The 26,423-nt window shown below is 47.8% G+C and overlaps 1 protein-coding gene and 1 long non-coding RNA gene across 2 annotated transcripts in view; one reads left to right on the forward strand and one right to left on the reverse strand.

Annotated features, from left to right (window-relative positions):
* Nucleotides 1-18,741, reverse strand: part of LOC144781830 (uncharacterized) — a 440,263-nt gene extending 421,522 nt beyond the window's left edge. Inside the window, exon 1 of the long non-coding RNA XR_013601073.1 lies at nucleotides 18,404-18,741. This is a non-coding gene — a long non-coding RNA (uncharacterized LOC144781830). The remainder of the gene's footprint in view (nucleotides 1-18,403) is intronic.
* LOC144781829 (endothelial PAS domain-containing protein 1-like) overlaps nucleotides 1-26,423 on the forward strand; it is a 743,918-nt gene that overhangs the window by 629,035 nt on the left and 88,460 nt on the right. The window lies entirely within an intron of this gene.

Below are 26,423 nucleotides of genomic sequence, written 5' to 3' on the forward strand. Positions count from 1 at the left end.
GCCTTCAGGACTGGAGCTTTACACAATGCTTGTTTCAGAGTGTCGAAGGCTCGCTGGCAAGCCTCCGTCCAAATGACTCTCCTGGGTTGCTTTTTGGCCGTGAGTTCTGTAAGGGGTGCCACGATAGTGCCATACCCCTTCACGAATCGTCTGTAGTAACCTGTGAGGCCCAGGAAGGCTCGGACCTCAGTCTGGGTCTTGGGGGGTTTCCAGGCCATGATTGCCTCAATCTTCGCCTGAAGGGGCTGCACCGTTCCCCGGCCCACCAAGTGTCCTAAGTACACTACCGACCCCTGTCCAATCTGACATTTGCTGGCCTTGATCGTCAAGCCAGCCCGTTCCAGGGTCTGGAGAACGGCTTGCAAGTGCTGCAAGTGATCCTCCCAGCTGCTACTGAAGACAGCTATGTCATCCAAGTAAGCAGCAGAGAATGACTCCATACCGGTGAGGATCGTGTTCACCAGCCGCTGAAAAGTGGCAGGAGCGTTCTTGAGCCGAAAGGGCATGACGCAAAACTGGTAGTGTCACTCAGGTGTGGAGAAGGCTGACCTTTCCTTGGCTCCATTAGACATGGGAATCTGCCAGTACCCTGCAGTGAGGTCAATGGTACTGAGATATTGGGCAGCTCCCAACCGGTCAATCAATTCATCCGCCCGAGGGATCGGATGAGCATCCGTTTTGGTTACCGAATTTAGTCCTCGGTAGTCCACACAGAATCTCAATTCTGGTGTGGTGCCAGGTGGGGCAGCTTTAGGAACTAACACCACCGGGCTAGACCAAGGGCTACTTGAAGGTTCGATGACTCCTAGCTCCAGCATCTTAGCTACTTCGCTTTGGATACTGGCCTTCACCTTGTCAGACAGCCGGTAAGACTTTGACTTCACAGGTGGGCTGTCCCCTGTGTCCACGTCATGGGTACACAAGTGGGTCTTACCCGGGACAAGGGAGAACAGAGGAGCGAATGACCCCAAGACCTGGCGACATTCCTCCTGCTGCTCAGGAGTCAGGGTTGGCGAGAGTTTCACTCCGTCCACTGACCCATCCTTTTCTTGAGACGCAAAAAGGTCAGGGAGAGGCTCCGTGTCCTCTACCTCCGATCCGTCAGTCACCATAACCAACATGACTTCGGGCCTCTCGTAGTGGGGCTTGAGGCGATTGGCATGTAACACCCGATGCGGATGCCGAGGGGTCTTTACGTCCACCAGATAGGTAGACTTGCCCTTCTTCTCCAATACCTCGTAGGGGCCTGTCCAACGATCCTGGAGGGCACTCAGCTCTCCAGGCTCCATCACCCACACCTTCTGGCCAGGCTCCAACTCCACTGGGTGAGCGTTGTGGTCATACCACGCTTTCATAACTGCCTGACTGGCTTCCAAGTTGTCAGAAGCTTGCTTCCACAACTTAGCCATTTGGCTTCGGAAGGCCAGCATGTAGCTCACCACATCCTGGGGAACTTTCCGGGGAGACTTTTCCCAGGAGTCCCTCACCAGGCTGAGAGGTCCACGTACAGGGTGCCCGTACAAAAGCTCGAAGGGGCTGAAGCCCACTCCCTTTTGCGGAACTTCCCTGTAGGAAACGAGCAAACAGGGTAGGAGGACGTCCCATTTCCTCCGCAGGCTTTCGGGTAGACTTCTGATCATACCCTTCAAGGTTTGGTTGAACCTTTCCACAAGACCATTGGTCTGCGGGTGATAAGGAGTGGTGAACCTGTAAGTCACTCCACACTCCTTCCACATGGCCCGCATATATGCTGACAGGAAGTTGGTCCCCCTGTCGGACACAACTTCCTTAGGGAATCCCACTCGGGTAAAGATCCCCATCAGGGCCTTGGCCACTACTGGTGCAGTAATGGTTCTCAGAGGAATTGCCTCTGGATACCGTGTGGCGTGATCCACCAGGACCAGGATAAACCTGTGACCGGATGATGTAGGTGGATCTAGGGGCCCAGCAATGTCGATGCCCACCCTTTCAAAGGGGGTGCCAACGACGGGAAGTGGTTCCAGGGGAGCCTTCAGCTTCGTCCCTGTTTTCCCACTGGCTTGGCATGACACGCACGACCGACAGTATGTGTCGGACGCCACCCTCATTCGAGGCCAATAAAAGTGGGGGACAAGCCGGGCAAAGGTCTTGTCCTGACCCAAGTGTCCTGCCAGGGGAATCTCATGAGCCAACTCTAATAGGAAGGCTCGGTAACACTGTGGGACTACCAGGGCCCGTGACAATCCGTGCACTGGCGCCCTGGGTTCACTGTAGAGGAGACCATCCTCCCAGTAAACACGATAGTTCCCAGACTCGTTACCTGCTGCCTGGGCTTCAGCCTGTTGCCTCAGACCCTCGAGGGTGGGACATTCCCTTTGTCCCTTGCTCAGTTCCTCCCTGGATGGTCCTCCTTCCACTCGCCACTCAGCGGGGATAGGCAAGTCCTCCAACGGAACCATGTCCTCCTCCGCGGACTCCGGGTCCACCTCCACAGGTGGCCTATCCATCTCACGGGGCATGGACATCGAGGCAGGCTCCTCCTGTCCTCGAAATGTTCCCTCATCAGCAGCTGGGTGGGCCATTGTTCCAGGATCCAACCCACGCGACTTCTCCCGAGCAGCCGCAGACCTGGTACTCACACAGGCCCAATCAGGTGTACCCAGCATCTCAGTATGAGTCCGGTATTCCACCTCCTTCCAAGCATTGTGCTCCATATCATTACCCAGCAGACAATCGACTGGCACGGCGGGGCTTACGGCAACTCGAACTGAACCTGCAACCCCTCCCCACTCAAAGGGAACCTCGGCCACAGGATAGTGGCCCATTCTGCCGTCAGCCATCGCAGCTGGATGAAGTACGCCTGGAATCACCTGCTCTGAGTACAGCAGATGACTCCTTACCATAGTCATACTGGCTCCTGTATCTCTCAGAGCTTCCCCTCTATGGCCATTGATGGTGACCCATTGCCCATACTTGGTAGTATTTGAGGGCACCTGGATCTTTAGAACCACCTCCCGATCACCCAGGGACACTAAGGTGACACCCGCCCACTCCCCCCCCTTAACTAAGGGCATCTCCTCCCCGAGCGCTACACTAGCGACTCCCGGGGCCTTTCCTCCAGTGGGAGGGGGTGGTCTCTTTGGGCATTTCACGTCTCCCTTATAATGTCCAATACAACCGCACTCATAGCAATGGATAACCCTTGGCTGCTGACTCTGGCCAGGATTAGGGTTCTTCTGCGGGTTAGCCTTAGAAGTGGAGAAGAAACTTTTCCCCTTAAAGGTATTTTGGGGGCCTTTAGAGAACTCCTGCTTCTTGTTATCTCCCCCCTCTTTCTTCTGGGGAGCGCCCTGTCCGGACTTCTGAGAATCTCCCCCCGTCCCCTTCGTGGACACTCGGGTACTTGCCCAAATGTCCGCCTCCTCAGCAAGCTTACGGGGGCAAGTACGTTTGCTGTCTACCAGGTGTTGCCTCAGCTCGGGAAGACATTTCTGGAGTAGATGTTCCTTGAGTATCAGGTCGTACAACCCTCGATAGTCCTCCACCTCATTACCTTGGACCCACCCATCTAGGGCTTTCTTGGCAAAATCCAGGAAGTCAAACTTCCTGATGAGCGCCACCTTCATGGCGAGGTAATTTACCTGTTCCTCCCGGTCTAGGGCCAATAGGGCATCCCTACCTGTCGGAGGCATGTACCGGTATAATCCACCACCCCAATGCTTCTCATGGATCCCATGGGCTCTTAAGGAGACCTCATAGGCTGCCAGCCACTTGGCTATGTCGTCTCCAGCGGTATAACTGGCGACTACGTCCTTGGGTAAATGGGGCCTGGGCTCCCTGGCAAATTCCTTTGACTCGACACCCTTCGGAGTGATGTTAGGGCCTGGAATTCGAGTTCTCGTAGCTTGAACTCGTGTTCCATCCTTTTCCTTTCCATCTCCAGCTTGGACTCATGTTCCAACCTCCTCTCCTCCCTCCTTTCTTCCAACTCCATTTTTGCTATTTCCCACCTTAACAGTCTTTCCTCTCTCCTGTCAGCTAACTCGGTTTCTGACAACCCTCTCGATGACACACTGCTGCCCTCCCGTGAGGTTGCCTTGGGGCTGATTGACATCTCACCCACCCCCGGGGGACATTCCGCAGTCCTATCAATGACAGTACCTCTGTCCGATTCCTCCTCCTCCACCGTTCCCTCCGTGTGTGCTTCCACCCATGCTTCCACCCATGCTCGCAGACTAGTACGGAGCTCCTCTCTTTTGGCCCCTCGCCTGACAAACACTCCCCTCTCCTGACAGAAATCCTTGAGCTGTGCCACAGTATAGGTCTCCAGCTCTGACATTTCGAATTCCATCTTGTCAGTGAAAAGTGTGGACAACCACCCCGAAGTAGGTGACCAGGATAAGAATTCTGAGGGTCACTTCCACCCACCTCCAGGAAAGAATTTGGAAAAAGCAAAACGTTGAATTTGAGGGCCGCTAGGAGAAAACTCCGGGTGTGTACCTGTGGTGCACACTGAATTATTATGGGGTTCAAAACAAGCACGGCTTGCAATCCCACCCGCTGAGCACCAATTTTATGTTGGACCTGCGATGGGCAAGCCCAGCACAAAGGGGGTAGCTTGGCTCAAGTGACAAGGCAAGTGAAGGCTGTAGTGTTAAGCCGGCTCTGACCCAATAATAACTCCTTGTACATCCACACCAAAAAGAAGGACACCACACCACTGCTGTAGAAAAATACGATTCCTTTATATAAAAGTTCTTTGTTGTAAATAGGGTTGACTGGGAAAGCACATATACATTTCTTTTGGTCATACAGTTCTGGTAATAAATAGTATTAATAAATAGAATAACTTCAGGAATGAGTATCAGAATAAATATCAGAATAAATATCAGAATAAATATCAGAATAAATATCAGAATAAATATCAGAATAAATATCAGAATGAATATTGGTTCATTTAAATAAACAACCTCATGTTTCTTCTGGTATCGCTGCCACCAATTAAATACTTTAGAATCATTACATCTGCAATACGTTTCAAATGGGAAAGATAACTCTTACAGTTTATGCTGTTTTCAATGACCAGGTATACGGCTTCTCTGAGCACAAAATAAGGTTTGGGACTCTTTAATAATCACTCAAGGCGTATGCCCGTATATCTAAAAGGCAAGGAAACACAGTAAATACATCATTTGCACTCGGCGGTCACCGGGATAGGATCTCTGCTTTGCCGGTGAAGTCTATGCACGCCTACGGGCTTTAGCACCACTTGAGCACAGGCGGCACCAGTTCAAAGTCATTAGACTGACGAACGGGCTGCCGGAGAGGTCACACAACCTTCGCGCACAGTCAAATGAATGCCGGTTCACAGTTCCTTCACAACGCTGCATTCACTATGAAGAAACTGGCCCACGTCACATCGGCTGCAATCAAGATACGATTCAGTCGGGCACAGCACTCCTCTCGTTAACGACGGGACTCTCAGGGGCTCCACGGACCTCCCTCCGACTTCCGCATACAGGGTGGTTCCCGCCCACAGCTACAGCTCCCGGGTCACTGGGGAGTGGCAGGGACGCTAGTCCCGCCCAACGAAGGCCGGCCTTTCCCCGCCCCGGCGCACCACCTCACCTTCAATCTGCGCAGGAAGCGCTCTACGCTGGTGGGGCTCGGAGACGTCCGAGCTCCCCTCTAGAGGCACCTGTCGCGAAGGGGGCACAGCTGACGATCGCGGTCGTGGCGAACTTGCTCTCGCCTCGCGACTCGATAAATCGATCACAGTTCACCACCGGGGGGGCGGAGAGGCACACGAATCTGGCCACAGTCTTTGGGGGGCAATGAGGTACTCGCTGGGCAGGCGCTGTAGGCGCTAGATCACTTCTCACGTAGCTGACTGGAACACCAGTCAGTCACAACGCCAGCAACCCTTTGCTGCTCTACTGCCTGCGCTACCAGCCACCTCAGGGGTCAACAGGGTAGGTGTCAATCTGGTGTCAAGTCTGGAATCTCTTCTAATCTCATCTAATCTAATCATCTTCTAAAATGGCCGCCAGGGACTGGGCCTTATATAGCCAGTGCCCTGGGGTACCGGCACGAGCCAGAAGGTTCTAGAACCTTCTCTGGCTGTGACAATGACATGGCACTCTTGAGGGGTATTTAGGACACTCAGAGCCACCGTACTGGGGTTCTAGAGCAGCCATTTTGTGTACCTGAGGAAAATAAAGGAATTCCTGTCAGAAATGCGCGCCAAACAAAGGGCGCCAAAACATCAAAAGGCCAGGGTTCATGAAGGCTCCAATGGGAGTCACTTCACATGAGGAAAAAGGGTGTCCACCATTTTAGGTTCATTTTTACAGGTTGACAACCCCAGCTTGTAATGCCACAGGTTTGGGCCAGGCGCCTTGTAAATAGGTGTCACAAACCTTGTGAGCAACTGGGCGTCAAGGAACATCTAGCCCCATGAGACAACACATAAAAAGTCCTGGTAGACAAATAAAAAGCAACACATTTTTGGAGGTACAGGGGAACAAAGGAAATCATAGTGGTGAGGGGACTCTCCGAAGCAGACGTGTCTAACACCCATACAATCTTTTTAATAAATCCAATCCTAGCAAGTTTTCGCCACAACCTGTTGTCAGAATAAGGGGTGCTTCTAATTCACAAGGACCAACAGAAAGGGACAAAGGGTCAGAAATCGGATTTCTAACTGGGGCGCCAGAAAAACCTACGGAAACGTTCATTTCGCCAGACAAAGGTGTGCCAGGGAGTTTGGAGTGCATAATAGAACTCTTTGTAGCACCAGTATCCAACAGAAAAGGTTCTGACACACCCGATGTAATTACCTCAACGTATGGTCCACTCTGATCTACTGGAACTGAAACAACTCCCTCTCTTTGTCTATGGCTGTCCTAGCAATCATTACCCTCCAAATACTCATCTTCTGTATAGTAATTATCAACATAGTATTGAGCTGTCCTGTCAGATGCGTTGTTCTGTTGATCGAACCTATTCATTGAATTTTGTGGTGGAAGGGGAGGTGTGTTCTGGGGGACGTTTCCGCGTCCTCTACCTCTAGGCGCTTGCTGAACACCACGACCTCTCACACTAGAAGCACCATTTGCGCGCTGTAAGAGAATAGGGCAACTATACTTGAAATGCCCCTCTTCCTTGCAATATGAACACTGGTTTGGGCCTACAGGGACACGTGGCTGTATGTACTGGGAGAGGTGTGGCGCCGCGGCCAGGGCGACTGACGCTGAAATCTGGGGACCACGGTTCGATCCCCGGCTCCGGCGGCAGGTTAGCCCAGCACCATGTGACTCTGGGCAATAGCTCGCTTAATCTTCCCGACGGCCCCCCAGCGCCTAGAGACCCTTACGGGTGATTGTGCGCTTTACAAATGTGGACTTTACTTTACTTTACTTTACTTTACTCGACTCTTTGCGAGTTCCTCTGATACTGTTGAGGCTGCTGAAAATGATTCTGGTAGTGAGTCTGGCCACTATTATTTTGATTACCACCACCGCGTGGCGGATATGCTTGCTGTAACAAAACCTTCGTTTTCAACTCCTTAGTTTTCTTTTCTGCTCTGTCTTTCTCGTCTTTGTCTCTATTTTCGTAATATTGTTCTGTAGCTAATATCTGCGCTGAAGACGAAACTGCCCAAGAACTTTCTGAATCCTTTAACTTTTTACACAATTCTGGAAGCAGATTGTGCACGAATTTATCGACGAACAATCTCTGACCACCTTCTGTGGTCATATCCTGACCACTGTGATCGACAAATGTTTCTTCAAACCTGGTGAAGAAATCTGAGACAGTTTCTTCTTTCTTCTGCTTGCATGCAGACAACTTGCCCCAATTTACACGTATTGCAGGCATTATCGTTTTCATGTAATCTATTATTTTGCCAGGGAGTTCTGCTATCAAAGGCTCAGGCTTAGCACCACCAACTTGTCGGGCATCTGCAGTAGCAATGTTAGCCCAAGAGTCACCTAATTCTTGATCATGATCTGTATGACGAATCTTACTCCATAAAGGCTGTGGAACAACATTTCCAAATAGCATATCGATATCAGCCAAATTCATTATACATGATCCAGCAGTCTGTGACAACTCTTTGTAATACCCTGCAGGATTTTTACGCGGATCAGGTAATGTCTGTTTGAGTGCTAAAACTTCAGCTCGCTTCCATGGGACATGTACCCATACACGCTGAAAGTGTGGCAGAATAGGTGGGTCAGCGGTTGTGTCACCCTCTCTCCATTGTGGGGGAACTTCTCTCATAGGGTATTGTCGCGCCTTTTTCCTACTAGATGCACCAGGCTCAGATTGTGACCCAGAACTGCTCCCCTTACTCCGATACGATAACAATATTTCAACCGCTTTCTCTACATCAGGACCTACAATCATGCCTTCCCCAAACTTAAAATGTACACGACACAACTCTTTCGGGTTGCATTCCAGATCATTGTCTTCCAAATCCTCACAGAGGAAAACACACATCTGTTCGAAAACATATCTCTGCGTCGGTGCTTCCCATTGATGGAAGACTTCCATGACAGACTCTACATCATATTTTACAGTGTCCATAACCCATTTCCGCGCTAAGCGATTCAGTGAGTCTCTCTCTTGATAGTCAGGCAGTCGACTTCGCAACTGTCTTCGTCCTATGTTAGGGGTCGTAGTAGGCGACCCGAAAAGGGGTGAAAGAAGGTTAGTAACAGCGTTGGCCATTTTCTGCCGAACGGAAGGTGAAACTGAAGGAAGAACGGGTGGGAAAATAGTGTCAGATAAGGCAGAAACAGAGGCAATTGCAGAACGAGCATCAGGAGAAATAGAAGGTGCGCTAGGCAAAATCATAGAGGGAGCATTAGGAGAAGTAGATGTGATCGGTGGGCCTTGAGGGGGCTGCCCCAGAGGGACAGAAGCCAGCTGAAGAGTAGCTGGTGAGTGCTGTAGAGGAGCAGGCATAACAACTACAGGGGGCGCAACTAAAGGTTGCGGAGGTGCTGTGGCATTTTGTGCATAGGGCGGTGGCGAACTTAATAAATTTGACATTAATGGATCTTTTTCACGCTCTTTTGCTGCCTCTTAATGAAGAGACGGCAAAACTGGATAGCATTTATCTATTGCCATTTTATGTTGCCTGTGCAACTGCTCACTCATCTGCTCTTCTTCATTGTCTTTAAACTGCATAACAGCTTGCATTACTGAAAGTCCCCCTTCTCTCTTATTTTTCTTAGCTAATTTGATTTTCTGTTTGGCATCCTTACGCCATAGGCGGAAAGAGTCGAACATCGCCGGCCGGCCGGGCTTTCTTTTTGAACAGTTTAACTTCAAGGTTATCTAGAATTTCGGTATCAAAGCTACCATATTGGGGCCATTTTAAAACACCATCTTTTCTGGTGTATTTGATCCACACTTCATTGTATGTGATGGGGCCTACCCCATGTTTCACATATAACTCGTAAGTTGGAGTTCCAACCGGAGGAACCGTACATGAGTCCTCCAATCGGGAGTCCCTATTATCATAACCAAGACATAACAAATATCTAAGTCTAAGACCAGGCATCTTCGCTCTCTAGTCTAGTTCCAAACTTCGAAGGTTTATCAATTACGATATTTCTCGTGAATACACGAGTCCTTCGGTTTTGGTGCTTGCAAGTACCAACAATTATCCAAAGGATACCCAAGAGTAAGACCAACTAAGGACTGGGAGACGCTCCACTTATACTTAACTGAAATATCGATGACGTCACCAGAAGACTCGTCTCAGTGTTTCGCTCTACCAAACTTCAAGGGTCCAAATCAGGGCGATAGCCAGGGCCAGCAGTCCTTCGTAGCCGTCGGGAAGCGGGGAACATCGCAGCAAAGACCTTCGGACCACGTCGACATGCAGGGGTCGTTGAAGTGGTTGGCCGTCCTCCGGAATTTTCACACGAAGCTCCTCACGAACCTCTGGCTGGGCTGGTACCATTGGAACCGGCACAGAACCGGCAACCCAGCGGTGTCAGGGTACACCCAGAGACCTCGAGTCCTTCCTGATTCAGACCTACAGAAACTCAGAGTCTTCTAGGTGAAGTCAAGGATCGATTTTATTGGCTGCAACCAAGGTAACAAGTGTCCTAGAAGTACAACACACGGGAAGTATATTCTCAGGAGACTGCTCGAATTTACAAAGTCAGGCTTCTCTTCTTATACAGAATATTCAGCTTCAGGCAAACATTCTTCGAATTTGTAGTATGTCATTTACAGTTATTGGTTACAAAAGAAAAGCAGAGTCATGATGACATGTACATATTTCACGTCGTGCTGCCCACAACAAATCACCCGGCAAGGCCCAACATTTCATCAGATATCGCTGGACCCCCAATAAAAACGGGCACCTCCCCATCATAAAGCAAGTGAAGCAAAAAGAGTGGAGACAGATGTGAGCGAGATACGGCAGGTGTGCGCGCTGAAATGGTTTTATGGCTTGTTGAGCCTTGATGCTATCTTGCTCGGCCACTGGGAGGGGAACTGACCTAACGAGTTCGGCCTGGGGCAATGGTTCCAACTTGTACAGGTCATAGGAAAGTCGATTAAGGTGTACGTGTCCTTGTGGAATCGAAGTCAGCTGGATTAAGGCCTATGTAAAGGGCAACACACAAATGGAAGTGAGGTTCAGAACGTGAATGACGTTTTTCGAGGTGAAACCGTCACTCGAATATGCAGAAAATATATGTACATGATGCGCTCGTCATTCTCGGTCTTTTGATACCAAATTCGTCATGTTTCGACGAAGTTTTAATTCTCGAGTCCAGAATGATTACACAAATCCAGAATTTTCAGAACCACAAAACCAGCACCTCCAGGAAGTCCAACCTACTGGACATTGAATTAAAGCTTTCCTTCGGCCACTTATCTGATGAAGGGAGGCTATGGGACACTGCCCCCTCATCCTAGATGCCAAAGGACTGTGATTCTGTTGGCCTGGTTTCTATAACAAATTATTCTTTTGCCCGGTTATTCCTGAGTGCTAGCTGCTGGCCTGATAGGTTTTTGTTTTTTGTCTGATGGAGCGAGGGCCAGTTTTTTTTTTTTAGCTGGAAGCTGATTTCCTCAGTCTTGTAAAATAGTCAGGGAGTCGTTTCCAATACAGGGATTATGCTGGTGTTCAATGGGCTTAGATGGCATTTGTGGCGCAGGAGTAGGAACCGTACTTCCAATTGCAGTGTCAGTAGGATTAATGGAAGAAACCATATCCGAGACGACTTGATGCCTCGCAATGAGACTCTCTTCCACAAAGCTAATCTCTTTTTTGAAGGCCCTCATTGCATTAGTAGGGTAAGTCACAATACCGGAATGTTCCTACCCGCTGGAGCAGTAGTGTTTTTTCTTTTTTCCATCTGGCGCTGCTAAATGCCCCAAAACAGGGCCTAAGGAGGTGGCCCAGGCCAGCCTCTGTCAGTCTCTGGTGGGCTCAGATGGACCTGTCTTGACCTAGTCTTCGTTCTGGCACAGTGTGGGTGCCCCATAAGTGTGTCCCACGATGCAGGGCTATTGCTTGCCTAAAATGGCATCTTGATGATGGGCCTCCCCTGCTCCTTCTGTTGCCTGACGTGGTCTGGGACATTGAGTCCTAAGTCCCCAGACTGTGCTCCTGTGCCAGCACGTCCCACGCAGCGGGGCAACTGCTTGCCTAAAAGGGTATCTTGAGCCTCAGCTGCCCCTGTTGCTGCTGCCTGGTGATTGCCTAAAATGTCATCTTGAGCAAGTCTGGGACAATGAGTTGAAAGTCACCAGGCTGGGCTCCAGGGCCAGCGCATCATAAATGTAAAATAATTAACATTCACCTGGAACAAGAAGCGGTTTCTTTGAAACCTTTAAAGTGTTTGTTGCACAGGTGCTTTGTTATTGTACTGCTTGTAAATGCTTGACATTCCCTATGAAATATGGCTTTTTTCCACAGCATGTAGTCATGAAAGCACCTACACAAGTAATAGATAATAATGATGTTACACGTCAGATTTCATATTGAAGTAGTATAAACACTGTCAATAAGACGACTATGAATATAGCATTATTCATTGGTTTGAATGTGTGGTGTTAATGATCTTGTGCTTGTATGTGTTGGTACTTATTAGGAGTATCATTGTGAGATCATAAGCATTGCATTTGGTGTGTGAATTATACCTTAGATGGCAACTATACCAGTTATGGATTGAAGAGGTATCCGTAGCTGACACATTACAGTGCATGGATGATCATCAGGCCAAAGAGCTCACTCAAAGGATGTTGCTTTCCACCCTACGACGGCTAATCTTCTGTCAACCTAGAATAAAGCTTAAGGATATTCTCATCCTAGCATGGTTGCATGAAGTCTCCAACATTAGAGTGGAAAAGATGGAACCTGCCCTGGCGAATAGTACAGCACTAGCCAGCTATGGGGAAACCAGGTCTGTGAAGGAGGAGCATGTAGATACTGTATACAGATGTTCCGCGAGGGCACCAACACAAAAGCCACAGGCCGCAAACCAAACCAAATGCTTAAACTACAATCTGGATCTACACGCACTGGAATTATGCCCAGCGAAAGGATTATATTTCCTGAAGTAGGAAAGTCAACCACTTCACCTAAGCTTGCCGAAGCATGGAGAAAGAGCATTGACTTCAGAGCAAGAAGCACCCCAACCCACCTTGAGGCAATGAACAATAGATAACTGGGCATGGGACAAGTGACTTGGCATAGCGGGCAGTAGAAGTGGACACCAATGACAGCAACAATGATGATGTCTTCCTGATTTCATTAACGAGCCATGCCAACTCCAAGCAAAGACCTCCTTCCAATGTGCACCATTGCTGAGGTCACTGTCATGTGTCTGATTGACACTGGAACATCATTGAATGTAAACGGACTTGCAGCAATTCAGGTAACTGAGCCCCAAACGTCCTCTTCTGCCTACCTCAGCAATCATCTACATATGTGACGGTCACACCCTACTGGCTCTTGCGGGGGTCATAGATGTATGAGTGGCGCAGGGCCACAACATCAAATACGCCAAGTTCTTTGAGATGAAGGAAGGTAAAGGAACGCCAAGAAGACATCAAATAGCAGAGGACTTGGGGCTGGTGTTCTCCACCAAGCACATCCACAAAGTGCAGGTAGATGCAGTGCTCAAAGATTTTCCACAGCTGTTCAAGGGGCTTGGGTGCCTCAAGGGCACGCAGGTTACATTGCACATTGCCCCATTCATAAAGCAAATTCCCTGCGACACAGAAGAGTGCTTTTCTATATGCACCCACAAGTGGAAGAAGAACTCTGCAAACTGGAGCAGCTTGGAGTAACCGAAAAGGTGGCCAGACCCACCCTGTGGGTATCCCTGCTGGTGGTAGCCTCTAAAACACAATAACCAGGGGCGATCCAGATGTGCGGGAACAGAAGACTGCCAAACTACATGATCTGCAGAGAATACCATCTCATGCCAACCATGGGCGACATAATATTGGATCTCAACCGTGCCCAATGGTTTTCAAAGGTAGATCTGAATGCCGGCTATCATCAGCTAAAGTTGGACCTTCTCATGGTGCTACATCACAACCGTATCCACCCACATAGGCATATCTTTGGCAGCAGACATTTTTCAAAAAACAATACAGAAAACTCTTTTGGGGCTGATAGGGTACTAAACATAAGTGAGAACATTTTGATATATTCTACGATGGCACAGTGAGCATGGGACCCTCGTCTGGGAATACCCTTGCCACTTAAGCCGGCACATCAAACACAAGGGAGGACCTGCCCTGGCAGTTCGGACTGGACTTGTTCCCACTGGAGCAGGGTCAAGACTGATTTGCATATTGCTGGGTCCAACTAGAGGTGTCATAGTGTGCAAAATAATGATGGACTGAGATGTGGCCTGAGTAATTACCAGTGGCTGAGATTAATTCAAGCATTCCATCCATCACTTTTCTCTATACTTTAGTGTGTCACCCAAAGTGGGACGGGTAGACCCAGATGTGGGTCCTATGCACACTGTCACTGGAACCAAGCTATACCTGACTGATGCGCCCCAAATAGGGTGAAACAAGTCTTGGGCTGCTTGTGTTCCGATTTAGGTAGGACCTTGTTTATCAGTTTGGGCTGGACTTTTCCCATTGGAACAGGGTCAAAAGTGATTTGCATATGGCCGGGTCCAATCTGAGGTGGCATGGTGTGAAAAATAACAATGGACTGGGATGTGGCTCCTAGCACTTACCAGTGGCTGAGAATAATTCAAGCATTCAATCCATCACTTTTTGTGTACTTTAGTGTTCACCCTAAGTGGGATGTGTATGCCCAGCCTGAACTGCCAAGCCATGTCTTCCCTGGACTGGAAACAAGCAACCTAGGACCCGTTTAGGGATAGCAGCCCTCATCAGCCACGCTAGCTTGAATCCAATGGCAAAGTAAATGTAAATGTCCAGTATTTGTAAAGCACAAACAATTACCCGAAGGTGCCAAGGCGCTGGGGGACCTCGGGAAGATTAAGCGAGCTATAGCCCAGAGTTACATTGTGCTGAGCTGATCTGCCGCCGGACCCGGGGATCGAACCGTGAGCCCCGGTTTCCGGAGTCAGTTGCCCTGGCCGCTGAGCCACACCTCTTGCAAAGTGAGCAAGGGAGCCACATCTGGGCATACCCTGCCAACTTAGGGCGCACAAAGCAAACACAAAGAGATGATGGACTGAGCGCTGAAACTTTTCAGACACTCACCCCCAGTCACAGATCTGGGGTGAATCCATCATCATTCTTTAGCTCACTTCGCTACCCCACTTCAGACATAGCTATATGCAAATCAGTCTTGGCCCTATGCTTCATGGAAACAGTCAAACCCGAACTGCCAAGCCATGTCTTCCCTGGACCGGAAACAAGCATCCTGGGACCGGTTTCGGGCTAAGGTGCAACAGGTCCTGGGTGGCTTGTATTATGGTTCAGGGAGGACCCAGCATGGCAGTTCGGGCTGGATTATTCCCATGAAGAGGAGGATCAAGACTGATTTGCATATGGCTGGGATCAAACTTAGGTGACAAGGTGAGCAAAAGAACAAAGGATTGGGATGCTACCTGAGCGATTTCTAGTGGTTAGACAAATTGAAAGCATTCCTCTATTAACTTTTTGTGTATTTCATCCAATGGGAGTATCAACATTTTCACCTAGAAGGCTGTGCTGGCACTAAGCAACAAAGCCTGGGCTTGCTTCCTGGATGGTGCCAAGTCAATGGACCCTGTTGACAAACAAGTGATGACCCAACTGTGGTGAGTACTTGATGAGTTGAGCTACACTGGAGAAGGGCTTCTGCTATGAGGAGAGGGCATCATGATCCAGCGTACCCTGTGGGCCTGGGTTATCAACCCTGCTTATGAGGGGCTCCAAGTAGTGGCCAAAACAAAGGCGAGACTTCAAAACAAATTCTGGTTCCCTAGAATGGATGGGGCATTTGAGGAGAAAGTGCAGGGGTGATATTTTGTCAGACAGCAGATGGTGGAAGCCAGCCCTTGCCTGGAATAACCAAGGACTTGCACCCTCACCCCTGGACCCACCTGAGCTTGGACTTTGGGAGTTTTTTTTTCATGGGTCGAGGACAGTGGTTATCATAGACAGCCAATCAATTGCAGTCCTGAGGGTACAACCCATTGTGGAAAAGGTCTCCGTCCTACTTGACCACCCGGCAGAAATAAAAACAGATAACGCCCCGCCATTCCATAAACAATAGTTTAACAAATATGTGAATGGCCTGGAGATCCAGCACAAAAAGGTCATACTGGAGGCTCAGGCCAGTGGTAAAAAGGCAGAAGCCGAGAGTTTTATGCACATCCTTAAGAAGGCTATGCACATTGGTGTAGATCAGGGAAATGACCCGGAGTACTACACGCCCCAGTTCCTGTGAGCGTACCCTCACACCCCTCACTGCACCACAACATCCGCTCCCATTGAACTTTTGATTCATGGACCTGCTTGGGACAGCATTCCGTGCAGTCCTGCCTGGTAGCCCACCCCGTTAGATGGAGTAGCTGCCCAGAAGAAATGGAATGCAACAAATGATTGGGCCCGCGGGGACCAAAGGGCTTGCATCCCAACCAGTAGTGTGGGGGATTGAGTGCTTATAAGAGATTCCCACCCTCGGTGGAAATTCAGAATCCCCTTTGAGAGAGATCCTTGTTAGGTTACAAAGATCCAAGGGACCATGATCACTGCCACCCGGTGGGGAAAACAGGTAGTCCAAAATATTTCTTCGTTCAAAAAGACACAGGTGCATTCAAAGGTGTGTAGTTTCTAAGGAAAGGGAGAGATCAGAGGTACCTGATGTATCAAGTCAAGGGATCTGAATCATCAGGAGCAAGGGCCCTCATAAACCCCAAGGGGTGTCACGCTTCGTCATCTCGCAACTCCTCGTTGGGCCTGCGCTGCAGTGCCCAAAGGACCTACAAAAGTGGGCGCTAGATTACTCGAGGGTAGGCCGGTCAGAGGTACAGGTGCTCTATAAAAGCCGTTCCTTACCACAGCTTTAAATGGTATATAGTATACCTTTAGACAAGCAGTATGTGAACTGACTGCCTACATGGTGGGATATGGCCCCACAGTCAGTAGCTGAGTTGAGCTGATTAGCATCAAACCATGGTTGTTGACACAAGTATAGTGTGTGTGACCTACCCTATTGTAACCTGTACTTAGAGACACAGGTAGCCATATAGTACTTCCAAGTCTTCTTTATTGATTCCATGTCCAGTTAACATCTTCCTTAGTCCATCCAGCTCTGGTCAAGTACCGGCCCCACCAGGAGCAGCCTGCCTAGCTGCTCAGCCCATCTCTAACTGTCACTACATATCCACTCAGGCACCCAGGCATTTCACGAATCACAGTCACACCAACATTCTGTATCCAACTCACACTCTGGCTGAGCAGGTAGGAGGACTTAGGCTGGTTTGTACCTACAATATAGAGGATATAACATTATCCCTTTCCTTTACATAAAAACAGAAATAACACAACTTCAAGAGAAGAACTATGCACAATAAAGCAGTAATGTTCTAAACTCAGGGATGCAACAAATAGCAAAACATCACGAGAGAGTGAACAATAAAAAACAAGAAAAGATGGATAAAATACAACATACAAAAATATCAATATCCCTCATCCTCCCCCATGAAAAATTATTAAAACATTAGAAGCATAAACACATTGTAATATCATGTAAAATAAAGCAAAGGGCAAACCACACCGCAACACCAATCCCAACTGCAAGGGAACAAACAAATATATGGGACAGAGACCCATGGAAACTGTGTATGGGGCTAGCACCCATAACACACACCCTAAGCAGGGTTGTACCTTTGTACATGTAAGTGGGGATGACACCCACATCCCAACCCTATTTAAGAGTCTACGCCAAAACATGTACCTTTGTACATGGGAAAAATCCCACAAACCCAACCTTGTGTAAGGTCAAAAACCAAACACTGTGTGTATAGGAACACACCCATGAGTCTACTTCCATATAGAGGTCACTAACTGGGACTCAACCCCAACATCCTTGACGAAAGGGATAAAACTGTGATGGGAAAATTGCCATTGCCCCTAACCCATCCCTCAGGGATAAAACTGTGATGACCACCAACCAAAGTCATGGACGACTCATCCATTAAACAGCGTAACACTGTGGCATCATAAAATACAAATCGTTGGATAGATCATACATATAGAAATACAAATTCGAATTTGAATTTGAATTTGCATATAGAAATACATTAACTGTAGAATACTAAAGAACTGTGCCCCACAGCGGTGAGTGATATCTCATACAAATTATCTGCAGACAATGGTCTTTAGAAAGATAGACAAAAATAACCGGAAAAGTGCTACTCTGTGCACACAGGTACAGTGCATGGCACCTGAAACATGTTACTGATACAAATGAAAAATATAGAGTCATGGCTTGAACAATACGAAAGTCATAAATAAACACATTACAGATTTGTAAGCTGAATCTAAGAGCCCCAGAGCAATGTCAAACCATATAAGTAGCATGAAGGGCACAGCAGAAACCATAACTTTGCAGGTGAAACAATAGACAAACTATGTGCACCAAAAGTGGATCTTCACGAAAAATGCACCAAAACTTGTGTAGCGAGGCGTTATCCATGGTGCTTGTGAAGTGGGTGCTTTATCATCCACAAAACCAAATGTGTAGATAACAGTTGACTGGCTCCGGTGAGAAAAAGGTGGGCATAACAATACAGAACCAAATGTAGCATTAATTCCGACATAAATGAAACGGAAGATGCCACCAAATCCCCACAGTGGCTTGCAGAAACAAACATGTGGAAGATGTCAGATATAACTGGTTAATTGGCTCCAGAGAGGAACAAAACGGGCATGACAGGAACAATACCCAGAGTAACGTTACCTCCAAAATACTAGAAACGGAGAATTCCACCAAAAGAGTCCAACGTCATTGAATCCTCATCTAGTTCTGCTCGCGGAAATACTGCGTTGTCCTCAAACTTCAAGTCGTTTTGATAAACCTTTATATCGTGAAGCAAAAACGACGTGGTTTGTAGTATCAAAGGAAGAGCACCATAAAACCTTAAGTGCGACAGCCAACCCTACGATGGTGGCACGCTGATGGCGTCACGTAGCTTCAGGCACGTAGGTGCAACATAAACGTCTGTAAGCAGCGCAGGATAGCTGCATAGTAGCTGTGACGCAGTGAAAGGCTGAACATACAGGAGGCAACAGAGACTCCGCACGGCTCCCTCAGAGAAGTTAATGGCTTGCGCGTGCCACACCAGACTCGTGCCAACGTTTTTAAATAGTGCGCTACAGTTAAACTGGCATTTTGTACGCATGGCTAAAATAATTTAAAAAATTACCTCTAATGTACCTCTAATCCGGCAACCAGCAAAGCGTCAGTCACAATATTTCTCCTGTGTGAGATGAAAATGGCATACAAACACATTTTGAAGACAAGCATCTGCAGGGACAGTTACACAATAAAGGGGTTGCCAGAAACAAAACTTGACACCATATTGTTGATCCTGTGTGGTCCCATAGAACGTGTTAACATTGAATCAAATACTTGACAGACTAAAAGCATTTACCACGCAAATGAGGCAACACGTAGCAGGATGTACTCACATTAATTCAAATTACAACCATCAGTTTTGTTATGACTTTGTTAGAAATAACTCACAAAAGCGGATGAAGATGAAATGTGAGTTTATTTAGAAACAATTCCTCAAGCTGTCTAGCCTGGCGCTCCTCAGCCCTCAGTCCCCAACCTCTAAGGTGCACTAGGTGTCACCATACCCAGGCATTACCAACTGGGGAAGGGGGGTTTAGAACGTACTGACTGGAAAGTGAAGAAGAAGGACAGAAAGGAGAGATTAAAACACACCTCCTTCCCCAAGGGTGAAAGAAAGCCAAAGGGGGAAAAAGAGGAGTGGGACTCAAAGGGACAGGGGAGGAAACTAAACAGACAAAAACATAAAATGGGATAGGAATATGAGCAGCAGAACTAATGATGGACCCATGACAGGTTTTACAGGACACTGGCCACGTGCCACATGAGGATAACATTTCTGTAATTGCATTTACCCATCACATTTGTTCTTGACATTGTATAAAAGACTGATATGACCCCATGACATTTTATTTCATGACATAGTCCGCATGCCACTTGCGTGATCTCACATTTATGTCACTGCGTTTGACTTCTGGAATACTGGTTCGCACCTTGGCCCTCTCGTCCAACTCGTTACCACTACTCTGCTCTGGATATGGAGCTAATATATCCATGCTCCACATTATACCGTCTGACATAGTAACCACATTTTTCTTGACATCCTTTATTCTAGCAGGACCATAGTGTTTATTGTACCTGTTAGCCCCATCGTGAGGTCTTTTGACTAGGACTAGTTGACCTGCTTCCCAATCATGTGACTTGGCTCCGCATCTACGATCATATGCTTATTTGTATTTATTCTGGTGGCACTCAATCCTTTCCCTGGTTAATGTGTCATCCCTTACAATTAAGTTGTCTTCAAAGAACCAGTTGGTGTAAGTTTGGATCCTGGTTTGCGTCCTCTTAGAAGACAGAAAGGTGAGTACCCTGTCACACTGTTGGGTGGGGTGTGATATGACCAGATAGTGTCTTTAATTGACTGAACAATTGGTTTGCATGCAACCATCGCCAATTGTAGAGACTCTTTGATCATTCTGTTGCAGCGTTCCACCAACTCATTCGCACGAGGACAATATAGTGGGGTGCAAATATGTTTTATAGCCAAACTGATAAGAAATTCTTTCATTTCCTCGGAAACCAACTGTACCCCATTGTCAGTAATGAGCATATGACGAATGCCTTTATTCACAAAAACATCAGATAAGAAAAGCATGATCGTTTTGGTGTCTACTTTATTGACAAATATAAGAGTGGTCCATTTGGAAAAATAGTCTACTAACACTATAATGAATCATCATCATCATCCAGGAATCTTTATTTCGGTATTTTGCCATAAAAGATGCAGGTTAAAAGTATATACAATAATAATGATAAAATTGATTGAGAAAAACACAATAGAATATTAACCACATGAATGCTTATGGTATTCCCCTCCTGTGCTGAGAATTGTATATTCCCTTTATTCATGACGAGCTGGGCTCGTCATGAGCGTGCGAGGAGGCTACCTCATGACGAGCCCAGCTCGTCATGAGCGTCGAAGGGGTTAATAAGATCTATCGTGGAAAAATAACACGCTTTTCAGTATAGCAAACACATTAAAATTAGCACCATAATAAAAGATTTGTTCAATCATAGGAGAGCGGCACAATTCATTAAGTTAAGGACAGTATTGTAAAATCAGTAGTGGAAGAATGATACCTGATTACAGTATGTCAGCTGCACCTTAACATCCATTAGCAGTCAAGCGTCTGCGCTTAGTCCACATAGCTAGCAGGAACCGTGAGACTGCAAATACGATGCGACTAGAAGTATCAGTTCTTAAAATTCTAAAAGCATATGTACACTGTGTGAACCCCAAATTATTGCATAAAGGCACTAGCCAGTACTTTCTGGGTTTGCTGTATGCTGAACAGAAGAAGAGTACATGGAGTTCCTCTTCTGAAGTACAGCTACACCCTGGGCATTTTTTTAGAGTAGAGGCTGACCATTTGCTCGTAAAAGCTCTTAGGGGTAAAGTGCCATATCTCCATTGTAAATAAAGTTTCCTCGATACAATAGGATAGATAACATCCATAAAATCCTCGAAAAAATAAAAATCTTTAAATATTGAAAAAGAAGTGGTCAGGGTGCCAGCATGGGGGGTAGACAGAGCAGCAGAGAGTTTTTCATCGACAAAAATCCTGGTGAGCGACTTTCGTGAGACCTCATGGCAGGACCTTTCCGGATCATACCACAGGGCAGGCAATTCCAATCTTAAAAATTCCTGCTTTAGAGACATAAACCACGGTATTTTTGCTGCACTATGGTAATGTAGTATTTCCTTCAGTTCTAGCCTGTAATTCTGGAGCTCTGGTGTAGTCCAAAGCCTATGCCAGAACCTAAGGGGTTTAAGTGCTAATTCGACTTCGATTGGTCTCAGCCCCAAGTCCAGCCTTAAGGGTAAAAGCGGGGTACTTTGTGGGAGAGCCAGGAGCTGTCTAATAAATTTATTTTCCGTTTTGGCGATTTCAGGCCTACAAGAATGGCCCCACAGCTCCCCCCCATACAGGATTGCAGCCCTCGCCTGGGTCTTATAAATCTCCAGCGGTGGTTTAATGGGTTTGAATGTCGATGTGTTGGAGAGCCTGAGAATTCCCCCTGCAAACTGGGCCAGTTTCATTTGTGATTTTACTTGTTGGGGGCCCCATGACAGGTTTTCATGTAAGGTTACCCCCAAATACTCGAAGGTCGTTACCCTTTGTAAGTGCACTCTGCCCAGGCTGGGATTCGGGCGGGTAGATGCTGGTGGATTGAAGATCATAAGTTTCGTTTTGTCAATGTTTATCTCCAAACCACGGCATCTGCAGAAATCCTCAAAACCGTCCAGCACACGCTGTATCCCCGTGGGAGACTTTGAGAGCAGCAGGGTGTCGTCAGCGAACATTATCGCCGGCACCCTGCTGCCTGCCATTCTCGGCGCATCATTAATAGGTACACCATCCAGATGAGCAATTACGCCGTTTACGTAAAGGCAAAACAGGGTAGGTGCTAGTATGCACCCCTGCCTCACCCCCCCTACTTACAGGGAACCTGGATGATAGTGGCCCTTCCCTCCCACATCTGACCTGCGCGAAATTCCCCTCATGCAACCTTATCAACACATTTAAGAGTTTTTGTGGGACACCCATATTCAGGAGCACAGACCACAGTTTTCCGCGAGGGACTAAATCAAAGACGGAGCGGAGGTCCACAAACACAATATAGAGGCTGCCACCCTCTATCTTCGCCATTTTCCAGAATAGTAATATTAGGCGGAAGATTTGGTCCATGGTGGATGTGTTCCTCCTAAACCCCGCTTGGTACGGGCTGAGGACTGCGTGCTCCTCCATCCAGTACTGAAGGCGGTCTAGAATCAGCCGGGCAAAAAAAAATTGCGGGGCATCAATGAGGCTAATTGGCCTGTAGTTGACCGGGAGCAGAGGAGAGCCCTTCTTAAAAATTGGGACCTTCACTGCTCCCACCCAAGTACAGGGAACCTCCATGCCCCTCAGCACTGCATTGAAGATAATACAAAGGTAGGGGCCCCAAATCCTAGGTTGGCTTTTAAAGAGGTCTCCCGGAAGTTTATCAAGGCCCGGGGCTTTTCCCGCTGGGAGCTTAGCTATTGCAAGACATACTTCCTCTAGGGAAAATTCTAAATCGACATGCTGGTCAGGTGTAGGTGGGGGAACAGAAAAACTTTGCGCGCCTAAATCTACTGAGTAAAGGGCCTTAAAGTGATCTTCCCATACCTTTGCCTCAATATTAGGTTCAATGGCAGATTTTAATTCTCCACTGCCTGTGCTAACTATTGCCCAAAATCTGCAAGCATCCCTGGACTCTAGGGCACCGGATAGATTTGTCCACTTCTCAAAGTCCCACTCTTGCTTGGCATATTTGATTTGATCATATTTGATGATTTCTTTATATTTAGTGCGCATAGCGCGGCTAAGGGGTTTAATGCTGCCAAGCTTTACGGCCTCAACCAGCTCTGACTTGGCCGTTCGACATACAGCATTATAAGAAGTAGATACAGGAGCCCTCTTTCTCCGATTAGGCACCTTGGGATAAAGAACCTCGAGTAAGGAGGAGAGTAGGTTCATGTGCAAGGCCTGCAACTTTTCATTAAAGTCTAAAAGGGGAGGTTGAGTGATTAAGGCATCAACCTCCACCGTCAGGGGAAGAATTGAATTGTATAATTTAAATAATTCTTCTGGGGATGCCACTAAATTTTCCCACTTAACCCTGCACCTATTAATTGTTAGAGTTATCTTGCCTCCTACATCTTCCTGGTCTCCCACTACTTCACCTCCTGGTCCAGGGAAAACCATCTCCAGGCTTAAAGCATTGTGGTCACTGTCAGCCCTGGTAGTTACCTTGAAGTCAATGACCTTGGGCCACAACCCCGTCTCAACCATAATATAGTCGATGCGCAACTCCTGTCCCGTTTTATTGAAGGTGCACCTCGATGGAGTATCAGAGGGAGTGCGTCCTTTACAAGCCCTAATGGAATGATTTAAGGTTAGGGCCGTGATCTGAATCACTAAAGGTGACCATTTCTTGGGTGCTGCAGATTGGCTTGGGGGTATCGCCCAGTGATCGTCCTCTGCCATAAGAGCACCCTCATTCATACCCTGAAGGGGCTCATAATGACAGTTCAGGTCACTGGCTACCAAAAGACGAGTGTCACTAGTAATAGTGTGCAAAAAAAAACGACAGCTCTTCAGTGGTAGAAGACTCACTTGATATGCTTACTGGCCGTGAATAAACATTCATGATAGCAAGCTTAACCCCTTCGCTGCGGCGGCTATTCCGCCGCAGCGCTAAGGGGGCAGGCGGCGGCGGGCGGTCCCGTGCTCGTGACGGAACCGCTCCGTCACGGTACGCGGGTGAGCTGTGCTTGTGACGTAACGTTTCCGTCACGGCCCCGCCCGCTCAATAGAATGCGCTGCGCAGGTGCGAAATCAGCACCGCGCAGGCGCGAAATCAGCACTACGCAGGCGCGGCGGTGGGGCCGTGACGGAACCGTTCCGTCACCAGCACAGCCCACCCGAGGCTCGTGACGGAACGATTCCGTCACGAGCATGGGAGGGGTTAAAGGAATTTGGCCACTTTAGGACAACACATTGAACATCATCTGAGTGGGTGTTCACAGTCTCGGCCATACAGCCCAGATGTGAACCAACCCAGATGGTAAGGCCCCCAAGACGGTCGCCCCTTCCCCCCCAACAAGCAGGTACATGGAATGAGGCAAATCCTACTCTAAGTTGTTCATCCCTCGCCCAGGTCTCTTGGAAGAGGTATATGTTGGTCTTATCCACAAAGGAACCCCACTCTGGACAGGACAATTTGTTAGGTAGGCCTGCCACGTTCCAGGATAATATTGTCAGGGATTTTAGATTAATGGCATTAGGGCGGGTAAGCTCGCTCCCTGACAAGACACTTTCCATTACACGTTCACAAAGGGGTTCCAGTAAACAACCTTGCACAGTAGTACCAGATGGAACGTCGCCATTTCCTGTCAAAGTCCCCTTGATGAAAGATTGGGGATATGGGATGACACTTGGCGATTGGCCAGACGTTAACTCACCAACTCCCCCCGGATTGCCATGCATTTCCACCCTACTATGCTGTAATGAATCTCTCTTGTAGGCCTGGAATTTGAAGGGGGCCAATAATGTCCATGCCTACTTTCTCCAACGCCTTAATAGGCACATGCACAGGTTACAGTAGTGTTTTCTGTGTGCTTTCGGTTTTATCGTTGAGACCACAAGCATGGCACCCTTTAACCAATTCCTATAGCAAGTGTCCATGCTAGGAAACCAATATCCTGAGCAAAGCTTGCTTTATTTAGAAACAATTCCTCAAGCTGCCTAGCCTGGCGCTCCTAAGCTCTCAGTCCCTAACGTTCTAAGGTGCACTCCTGTCACCACACCCAGGCAGTACCAACTGTGGGGGAGGGGGTTTAGAACGTACAGGAAAGTGAAGGACAGGGAAAGAAAGGAGAGATTATAACACACTTCATGTATGAAAAGAGGCAGAATGTAAAAAGTAGCCCCAGAGATGCCTTTCCCTTGAAGTCACTGTGGTCCTTGTAGGATGATGTGGTTGGAACACCAGATGAGGCTGTAGAGTAACTACTCCTCCAACTCATTGAATCCTTTTTGTAAAAAGCGCGGTGGCTGGAACACCTACATGTGGCCGTAGTTTAACTACTCCTCCAACTCACTGAATCCTTTTGTAGAAATCGCTGTGGCTGGAACACCTATATATGGCCATAGTTTTACTACACCTCCAACTCACTGAAACCTTTTTGAAGATCCTGAGGAGTATTTCCAGGCTGTAGTGTCCGTTATCAATGACACTAATGGGTGGGGCAGTCCGTTGACAAGGACACTGATGGGGTTGGATTGCATGGAACACCATTCTGCTTAACGTAGTTGCTTTAGTTTCTAAAAGTTTAGCTGGTTACTGTAAATTCTTGTAGTTACTTTGATTCTTGACTTTTCTCTTGGTTGCTTTACCAATGAGCCATAGAAGACGCATGAGTAAGTCCGCTCGTCGCCAAAATAATGTTGTAACGTGTACATAGAGACACAGGTAGCCATGTAGTATTTCCAAGTCTTCTTTATTGGTTCCATGTCCAGTTAGCATCTTTTTTTATAGTCCAGCCAGCGCTGGTCAAGTACCGGCCCCACCAGGAGCAGAACCTAGCTGCTCAGCCCAGCTCTAACTGTCACCACACATCCACTCAGGCACCCAGGCATTCTACGCATCACAGTCACACCAGCATTCCGTATCCAACTCACACTCTGGCTGAGCAGGTATTATGACCTAGACTGGTTTTTATGTACATACTATATAAGGGATATAACATACCACAATCTCTGCTACCGCTGACAAAGGCCACTGACCCCATCGAAGGAGCCACCGGAGATAACTGGCTGGACCACTCAGGTGGCCAAAGCACACCACACCATGACATTCCCAGTGATGTCATGCCTTAGGTCAAAGATAGCTGCAGAAAACCCCATTACCAAATGGCAGACTAACCCCAATGGGGAGTGAGGCTGCTGACATCCCTGGACAGCTGGACAGAAAAAATGAGAGAAGCCAGCAATACCACCTCTGGCCCAACCCAGCTTCCAGCTAATTATTGAGAGACTTCATATGTAAACACACACGTGGGGACTTCTAGGGGTTCGTCTTTGTTGTTCTCCATATC

This window comes from Lissotriton helveticus, chromosome 9 (assembly GCF_964261635.1).
Source record: "Lissotriton helveticus chromosome 9, aLisHel1.1, whole genome shotgun sequence".
Taxonomy (NCBI): Eukaryota; Metazoa; Chordata; class Amphibia; order Caudata; family Salamandridae; genus Lissotriton; species Lissotriton helveticus.